Raw genomic sequence first — 9,008 nt, 5'->3', positions numbered from 1 at the left:
GCCCACAAATCCGCCCACAAGAGAATGGATTGAATCCAGATATTGTGGCCAGTGCTTTGAGACCTGAACCACTCAGAATACCAACCTCTCAGGTGCCAACTTGGTTTGAAAATTAACTTTTACTGACTTCAGCTCATAAGGAATTGTTGTGCCTATTAGCCTGGATTGTCATTGGCCCTTGGCTACAGCTCATAGTTTGTTTGGACCAAGGCAGACTATGAGCCTGGCTTCACACATAACGCGAAGCCAAACCATGGCTTAGCTCCAAGAAGCACAACAGCAACTGGTTTGGTGAGGAGCAAATCATCTGTGATTTTTCACCACATGGTTTTGACTCAGCGCTATGTGAGAATCAGGCCACTCACTCACAGTTAAATAGAAAGTCTAATGAAAAAAGTTAAAATTGTGACTGTGTTTCCCTTTCATTACAAATAAGAAGCAGTGATTGCTTTTTTAACAATTAATACATAGGAATCAGGAATCTGCCTTATACTGAGTCAAACACTTGGCCAACCTAGGTCTCGATTGTCTACATTTGAAGGAATGGGTTTCCCAAACCCAAAACTGACTGTGCAGGCATTTTTAAACTGCACCAAAATCCCCATTTCTCCTTAGCTAAAATGCATAAACTTTAGCCGTTGAGCAAATGCAAAACAAGAACACAGCTCTCTCCCTTATCAGTTTGACAGCAAGACTGGCCTTGACTTTACCAGTAGAACAGACACAGACATATCTTATGTTCTGACCACAAATGACGGGGAGACCCAAGTCTGGGACTAACGCCAGAGCATGTTCTCGGAAGTAGTGACCTTTTGCTCCAAGATAGGAGTAGGAACAGGAATATCCTTTTATGGTCAGGAGTGCAGGAAGGAAATCCCTTTTATGGTTGAGAGTACCAGAGCAGGAACATATGTGATGTCAACCTGCATACATAGGCTGACGTGGTTGGAAGGAGGGAGAGGGTGCCTGGAGGATATAAATACTGCATGAAACTTGTCATTTCTTTGGACTTGCTGTGGACTAATCACGCAAGTGCCTTCTGCTATCCGGAGAGCAGAATAAACTCTTTCTTTGAACCAACTCGGTGTCATTTTGACTTCCTTCCTCCTGTCCCGGAGCAACGCAGACCCAGTCAGTGAACTCCAATAAGGCTACACATTGACTGGCAGATGCTGCCCATGGTTTCCAACAAGAGTCTCCTAGCTGTACCTGGAAATGGCAGAAGCTGGGAGCTTCTACATGCATCTCTGAGCTACAGCCCTTCCCTAGCCCACTGCTGCTGTTTTACTTATGAATCAGCAATGCTTCTGAATACCAGCTGTTGGAAACCACAGGAGGGGAGAGCCCTCTTGTGCTCAAATCCTGCTTTGCTGGTTTCCCACAGGCATCTGGTTGACCAGTGAGAGAACAGGATGCTGGGCTCTGCTTATGTTCTCTTCAACCAGCAGTTTAGTTTGGGGGGAAAGACATCCAAAGCCCCACATATTTTTGAAAATTGAGAGCTCGTGCACACTCGTCCTAGACAGCAGAAGTCCAATAAGTTTTCCACTTGCCCCACGCTTACTAGGCATGGGTCTGAACAATTTTGCCTTTCCCCTGGAAACCTGCTCTTTAGTGCTAAATCAGAACAAATGGCAATCTGCAGAAAACCTGATTGCCATTTGTTCCGATTCAGTGCTAAGCCATGGGGTTACTTGGGGGAAAGCAGTGGGGCGAGCAGAAGTGTGGATAAGCCCCCATTCTTGCCTTCCCATCACTATGGTGCAGCTCTAAAACCTGTGCTCAGTTTACAGGGCTCACCCTTCAAGCATGTGGCATCATTGCTGTGAATGCAATAACTTGGAGCATCTTAACTGACAAAGTGTCACGCCGCGGTCAGCTCCACATTTCACCTCTGTGCTTTTTGGACATGAATGGGGGCCGGACCCCACCCCCAAAATATTTGAGGGGCTCAAAAGGACTCAGCTCCCAGGAGCTGGTGTCCCTGATGTGCTTAGACTGTGTCTTTCCACTAAGTTATAGGGCAGCCACTAATCATGTATATTTGGCCTTTGGAAGTAGACCTTCCAGAGAAGAGGGCATGATGTCTACACAAGTATGTTCCTAGTACATCTTGTTTTAGAAATTAAGCACTGCATACATTACCACAGTGCTTTCCACCTAAAACTGTAGGCCAACCAGCTACTGATAATTGTTTGAATTTATATTAATTTTTGTTTTACATGTTTCTATTTCCTGCCCTGAGGCCTTCGGATTATAAATGCTTATAATCAAATGTAAATAATTAATAGTTAAAACAAGAGCATAAAAAGCAGCCTCGGTTTACAGGCTTTAACTCCTGTAGAAGGTCCTTAATAGGACTTCTATGCAGAGTTCCTGTATGTCCTCTGTATTCATGGAGATGTTCATTGTAATGACTGTAAAACAGAGTTGCTTTCCAAGCAAAGAGAGAGAGGCCAGATTTTCTAGAAAACCATCTTACTTTGAAGATGAGATCTATTTACAGAACCAATTTGTTTCCATGTATTACTTTAGAGGGTTTTAAGCAGGCAGCCTAAATCCCCACAGCATCACAAGTAGTTGGGGGTGGGGGGTGGGATGGGGGGGGTTGGAGAGAAAGGGAGGGAGGGAGGGAGGGAGGCGCAGGCTTGGGACAAGACACATCACCATGGAGATAGATAAGAGCAAATGGTTGTACCATCAAACGGAAGGAAGAAAGCCAGGAGAAGACACAAATAAAAGGAGAAATCTCATTAAACCCAACACTAATTTTGTAATCAGAGGAATAAAGGTCCCTTGAAAGCCTCCAGCCCGAAGATACGGCACAACAAAGAAGCACAAAAGGTTTCTAGCAGCCAGGTGTGGAGTGCATTTGGACATGGCAGCGCTCTGCTTTTCGTCTGCTTTCGTCCCAGATTGTCCAGCGTAGTGCTGGGGTGGCAGTCATCTCTCTAATCATGATGTTCGGCAGCAGGAAACAGCATGAATTGCCTTTCCTTATTCTGCTACATTGCTGAAAGAAAACTGACATGCATGGGTTTCTGAGGGAAAGCTCTATGGAAGTAATTTTTATCTGCAAATCCATGAGGAAAACTGAATGTGGGAGGACTCTATCTATCATCTATCTATCTATATCTATCTATCTATCTATCTATCTATCTATCTATCATCTATCATCTATCTATCTATCATCTATCATCTATCTATCTATCATCTATCTATCATCATCTATCTATCTATCTATCATCTATCTATCTATCTATCATCTATCTATCTATCTATCTATCTATCTATCTATCAATCATCTATCTATCTATCATCTATCTATTGATCTATCATCTATCTCTATCTATCTATCTATCTATCTATCTATCTATCTATCTATCTATCTAATGCCTCCCCCACCCCCCACAGGAGATATTGAATACAGTGGTACCTCGGGTTACAAACACCTCGCGTTACAAACACTTCAGGTTACAGACTCCGCTAACCCGGAAGTAGTACCTTGGGTTAAGAACTTTGCCCCAGAATGAGAGCAGAAATCGCGCAGTGGCAGCGGGAGGCCCCATTAGCTAAAGTGGTACCTCAGGTTAAGAACGGTTTCAGGTTAAGAACAGACCTCCGGAACGAATTAAGTTCGTAACCAGAGGTACCACTGTAATTATCTTTTCACCCCTTGTGCCCCATTAACATTTCTCTACATTTTTGCAAGTTCAACTGTAGTGGTGTAGTGAGAGAGTATGAGCTTTGTCTGCTGGTGGTTCTAGGCAGGGGACTACAGTTTTTTGCCAACCCCACCCACCTCTCCCAGCATGGGAGAGAATCAGTTGCATGCTGCATCTTGAAGGTGCGAGTGTGGCAACCGAAATGGTCAGACCCTGGCCCTGGACTCAGGTGCCCAACTTCTCCAGGTAGGGCTGGGAAATCGGAAATCTTCAGAGCTACTGGCAGCATAGACAAGACAGGCAAAGGGCCAATGGTCGCACCGTCAGATTGATAAGGCAGCTTCCCATCTTCTTCCTAACTTGGGCATACTTGGGTGATCAGGGGACCTGAAATGCCAGGGAGCAGAGGCATGGCTGGTAAGGGGATGGGTTCAAGGTGCATGAACTCACAGAATGGTCCTGGGTCCTTGGGAATAAAAAGGACCCCTATACTGTTAAGTCCAGTCAAAGGTGACTATGGGGTTACGGCACTCATCTTGCTTTCAGGCCGAGGGAGCCAGCGTTTGTCCACAGACAGCTTTCCAGGTCATGTGGGCGGCATAACTAAGCCACATCTGGAGCAATGGTACACCTTGATGGAAACCAGAGCGCACGGAAATGCCATTTACCTTCCCGCCGCAGCAGTACCCATTTATCTACTTGCACTGGCATGTTTTCGAACTGCTAGGTTGGCAGGAGCTGGGACAGAGCAATGGGAGCTCACCCTGTCGCATGAATTCAAAGCACCGACCTTCTGATCGGCAAGCCCAAGAGGCTCAGTGGTTTAGATCTCTAGAACAAGCCCAGCCAGAGTGCTTTGGGTTGTCACAGATGAATCTTTGTCTGGGGCACAGTACCAATCCAAAGGAAAGTAAAAATAGTAGTACTGTCTCTCAATGGGGATATTGAAAGGCAGGGACCTGTATACTGTAGAATCTGACCCTGACAATTGCCAGTAGGACTAGCCACATCAGTGTAACCATGGGCAGTGCTCAAATTATTACCACTGGACATTTTACTATTGGACATTTCAACTTGGAAGTGAAGGAGTGTGCCAGAAAATGACAAATCACTATAATTTAAAATGTGGAAACTTGGAAAGTATAGTTATGGCAAGGCAGAAGGAAACAAGATGTACTCTAAAACCAGACTCCGTATGAACTGAAGTGACCATTATGTTGTGTGGAGTTTGGTAACCTGTCACTATGACTCTCCCACAGTTCTTCTGGCCTGCAGACCAATAAAACTGCAGCCACTGCCTGGCGACTTACTAGTGTCAGGGTCTGAAAAGCCAAAGAACCTGAGAGCCACATGGAGAAGGAAATAACTTACTTTGCTTGCTTGGCTTAACTATTTCCTAGTTCTACTAGGTCTTTGAGCCACCAGATTCTGCCTCGAATGCTACCTGTTCAGAAAGCAGGAAATAAGTATAATATGGCATCTTAAAGAGCAAAACATTTATTGTGGCATCAGCTTATGTGGGCTACATTCTGCTTTATCAGATGCTTGAGTTATCTTGAGTTGCAGGGGGGGGGGGAGGAGGACTGTAATAAATGAAGTCAGAAATAAATCAAATGCCCCCCCAAAAGTACAGATGGAGATAATTACCTTCACAAAAGTCAATCATGTTAATAACACAAATATTCTGGCATCGGTAAACCAATTGGCACAGATAATGTGATAAAAATCCATTGTGCCAATTCAATTCACAAGGGATGGCACTGAAATCCAAAGTTGGCAGCCATGTCCACACACCAGCGGTGAAGTTGTCCTCTAGAAGAACCAGACCTTAAATCTTAACCATAACACCAGCTTTTCTCCTTCAGCCTAGAGATGGTGCTTTGGCTGAATAACTCTTACGACTGCATGCTGAGGCATGCTGCATTCAAAGGAAAAATAGCTGCGTGTAAGTAGCCAAACAATGTCAATGAACTAAAGAACATCAATAATTTGTCAAGGCTGCTGCATGTCATGTATCTAGACAAAAGCTGAGAAAGTACAGAGACAAAGATGGCAAGCACATGTTTACTAAACTAAATAACTCTTGCAAAGCTTAATGGCCTTTTCCAATCCAATATTTCATTCATTCATCCATTCACAATAGCTTGCAAACAAACACATTGCTGATTTGCTAAATGGCATTCCTTGGCACTGTTTCCTTTTGCTGGGTTTCAGTGAATAAAAGCAACGGGGGAGGGTAATCCACCCTGTTTTGTGTAACGTTTAATGAACTTCTGCCACAATCCTTATAGATTCCTAGGCAGAATTCAGCAAAGTCTGCGGAAGGCATTCTTTTGATTTGTGTCTTTTGGATAAGTTCTTTTTTTCCTTCTTGCTGGTAGTTCCTAAATTCCAGTGATAAGTGTGTTTTGAGGCACACACAAAAATACTTATTATTTAAGGAACAAACATTCTTGTGACACTCAAAATATTAAGCCAATATTAAGCTTTCGAAAACGATCAGAAGTACCTAGGACATTATTGGAGAGTATCAGTTTCCTTGGGAGGGGAGAGTACAGTGGTGCCTCACAAGACGAAAATAATTCGTTCCGCGAGTCTTTTCGTCTTGCGATGTTTTTCGTCTTGCGAAGCATGGTCCGTTGCAACTGCGCCTCTTCAAGCGGCTTTAAGAAAAAAGCGCAAGACATTTTCGTCTTGCGAAGCAAGCCCATAGGGAAATTCGTCTAGCGAAGCAACGCAAAACCGAAAAACCCTTTCGTCTAGCAAGTTTTTTGTTTTGCGAGGCATTCGTCTTGCGGGGCACCACTGTATTATAAACGCTTGGTGTTTGGGGTATTTACTTTGATATCATTGTGTGGTGGTTTTGATATTTATTTACAAAGAGTGGAATTTAATGTATGGCTAAGTACAGGGCTAGTCCAACCATGAGAAAAGGTGAGGGGACTGCCTCAGGCGTCACACTCCCCGAGGCAGCAGATTCTGATGTTGATCTTTCTTCTTGTTCCTGATGGAGATCTTTCCTCACCCCTTATTTTCTGGGGAGGGCACCCTTTTGGGGTCTGCCTCAGGTGTCAAAATGTCTTGGGCCAGCCTTGGCTAAGTGGGGTATGTGCACAGGGAATTAAGTCCACTTGTGCAACTGTTCAGAATTGGCCAACTGTTTTCATCCATCTTCCCCAAGTACAGTGGTGCCTCGCAAGACGAAAAGAATCCGTTCTGTGATTCTCTTCGTCTAGCGGTTTTTTTGTCTTGCGAAGCAAGCCCATTAGCGGATTAGCGCTATTAGCGGCTTTTAGCGGCTTATCTGCTGATCGGATCAGCTGATAAGCGGCTTAGCGGCTTAGAAAAAGGGGGGAGGGAAAAAAACCCGCAGGAACTCGCAAGACATTGTCGTCTTGCGAAGCAAGCCCATAGGAAATTCATTTTGCGAAGCACCTCCAAAACGGAAAACCCTTTCATCTAGCGGGTTTTCCGTCTTGCGAGGCATTCGTCTTGCAGGGCACCACTGTAGATGGGGAATTTTGCACCCAGGGCCATGCCCCCTTACCCCCCCATGCTACGCCACTGGCGCCTTGTTATGATTTTGTGTTCTGTCACTCCCCCCTTTTTTGTTTGTTTTGCTTTTATTAAACTAGAAGTGTCCTGGGCCTCTCTGGACCTATGAGATGGATGCAGCTGCCATCCAGATGGGCAATGCTGTGACATACAGCTCATTTGAGAAACCCAGCAATTTAGGGCAGGCACCCAAGGCCCAATTTAGCAGAATGAGCAGGAGGGCACCCCAACACCATAGGGTTGGTTTGTAGCCTTATGAGGCTTTGCCCTCGGGTGGGAAAAATATTGCGCCTGGGAAAGGGAAGTGGGAGTCAACAGACACTCAAGGAATAGTTTCGGAGAAAAGGCTTTTATTTCTACCATCCATGAACTGGTAGAAGGAGCAAGTGTGATAAGTCACAAAAAGCATGCACGAAGTCCACAGTCATGTGCACAAGCATATATACCCCGGACCAGATCCCTCCTCCTTTCTCCTCCCTCAGGAGTCCTCTGAGCATGAACAGAAAGCTGTCTTGGGACTATTGGACTCTTGGCGCCCTTCCCAGGAAAGGGGTTTCAGAGTGTTCAGATATATTTCAATCTCTTGTTCTGGCATGGTTCCCGGACAGAAAGTAAGTTGCAATGTGGTTCTTTAGCAAGGCCCGAAGGCATGAGAAAGGCCTGAGAAACAATGGACTGTTCTCTACCTTTGTTACAGCAGAGCGGAATGTTTCTGATGCTTAGCTGCTGAGAAAATGATTTTAAAAAGCTTTGAGAAGCTTTGAGCCTGCTTTAGGGGGTGTGTGACTTCGGGCTTAGGTGGGGTCACCTGTCCTCACCTTTCTTCAGGTTTAGTGACCACATAGGGAAGCAAGTGACGTTAATGCACCTGAACTTCTAAAGAGGTACCTCCCACAAAAGACCATTAAGTCCAGCACCTAAAATTATTCTCCTAACTCCACCACCGACAGCAGGGACCATTTTCCTTGCAGCTGTCTGTCTGCCCTCACCCAAGGGATCAGAGCAGCAAATCTGATGACAGCTCCATCGATCATTGTTTGACTTGGGCAGCTCACATTAAGCTTCTTCCTCCCGTTAACACTGCTGCATGTTGAGATTCCCTCCTGCAAGTGATGTAGGGAAAAAACCTGCTCCTTTTCCCTTGTGGGGTATCCAAGAGCCCATATAGAGTCCTTACGTGGGTTCCCTATCTGTAGCAGAAAATAGCAGAGGCCAACCAGAGAATATTGAGAAGCAAAGCAGCTTGTAAGCCTGATCTTTATTAAACTATTGCAACAGGGTCCTCACTCACCACGTGCAGGAGAGAGGAGGCGAGGAGAGAAACGCCTAAACGTGAAGGGGTGCAAGAGATATTCCGATGGCACTGAAGACGTGCGTCTCGAAAGCATTTGGGTTCACACAAAGTTTTCCTGAAGGTCATTATTGAGTATGGTAACTTATGGCTTTGCTGTCAGTTTCCATAAAGCCACTTCTTGTAACAAGCAGGCGGTGGGGTGGGGTGGGGGAGAAAAGAAAAAGGGTTTTGTTTGGAGCCATTAGGGGGCCCCTCCCCCACCAACCCTATTAGTGAGCTTTATTAAAGCCGTGCAGACAAAGAGCAGGGATGCCCTCCTTAATGGAGAGCCTCCGATAATTACTCGGCTCTGCCGCTTCTTCTGGGGCCTGAATGGCCTTTGAATAATGTTTCTCTTGCTGTGGCTGCAGACAATGTCCTAGCAGACTGCTCTAAACGGTGCCAATCCCATTAGCAGAAGAAAAGCGGCCCCCTTTCTAGGGACGTGGATGTTT

The sequence above is a fragment of the Podarcis vaucheri genome, assembly GCF_965113315.1.
Source record: "Podarcis vaucheri genome assembly, chromosome: 1".
Lineage (NCBI taxonomy): Eukaryota > Metazoa > Chordata > Lepidosauria > Squamata > Lacertidae > Podarcis > Podarcis vaucheri.
This window is presented reverse-complemented; position numbering follows the sequence as displayed.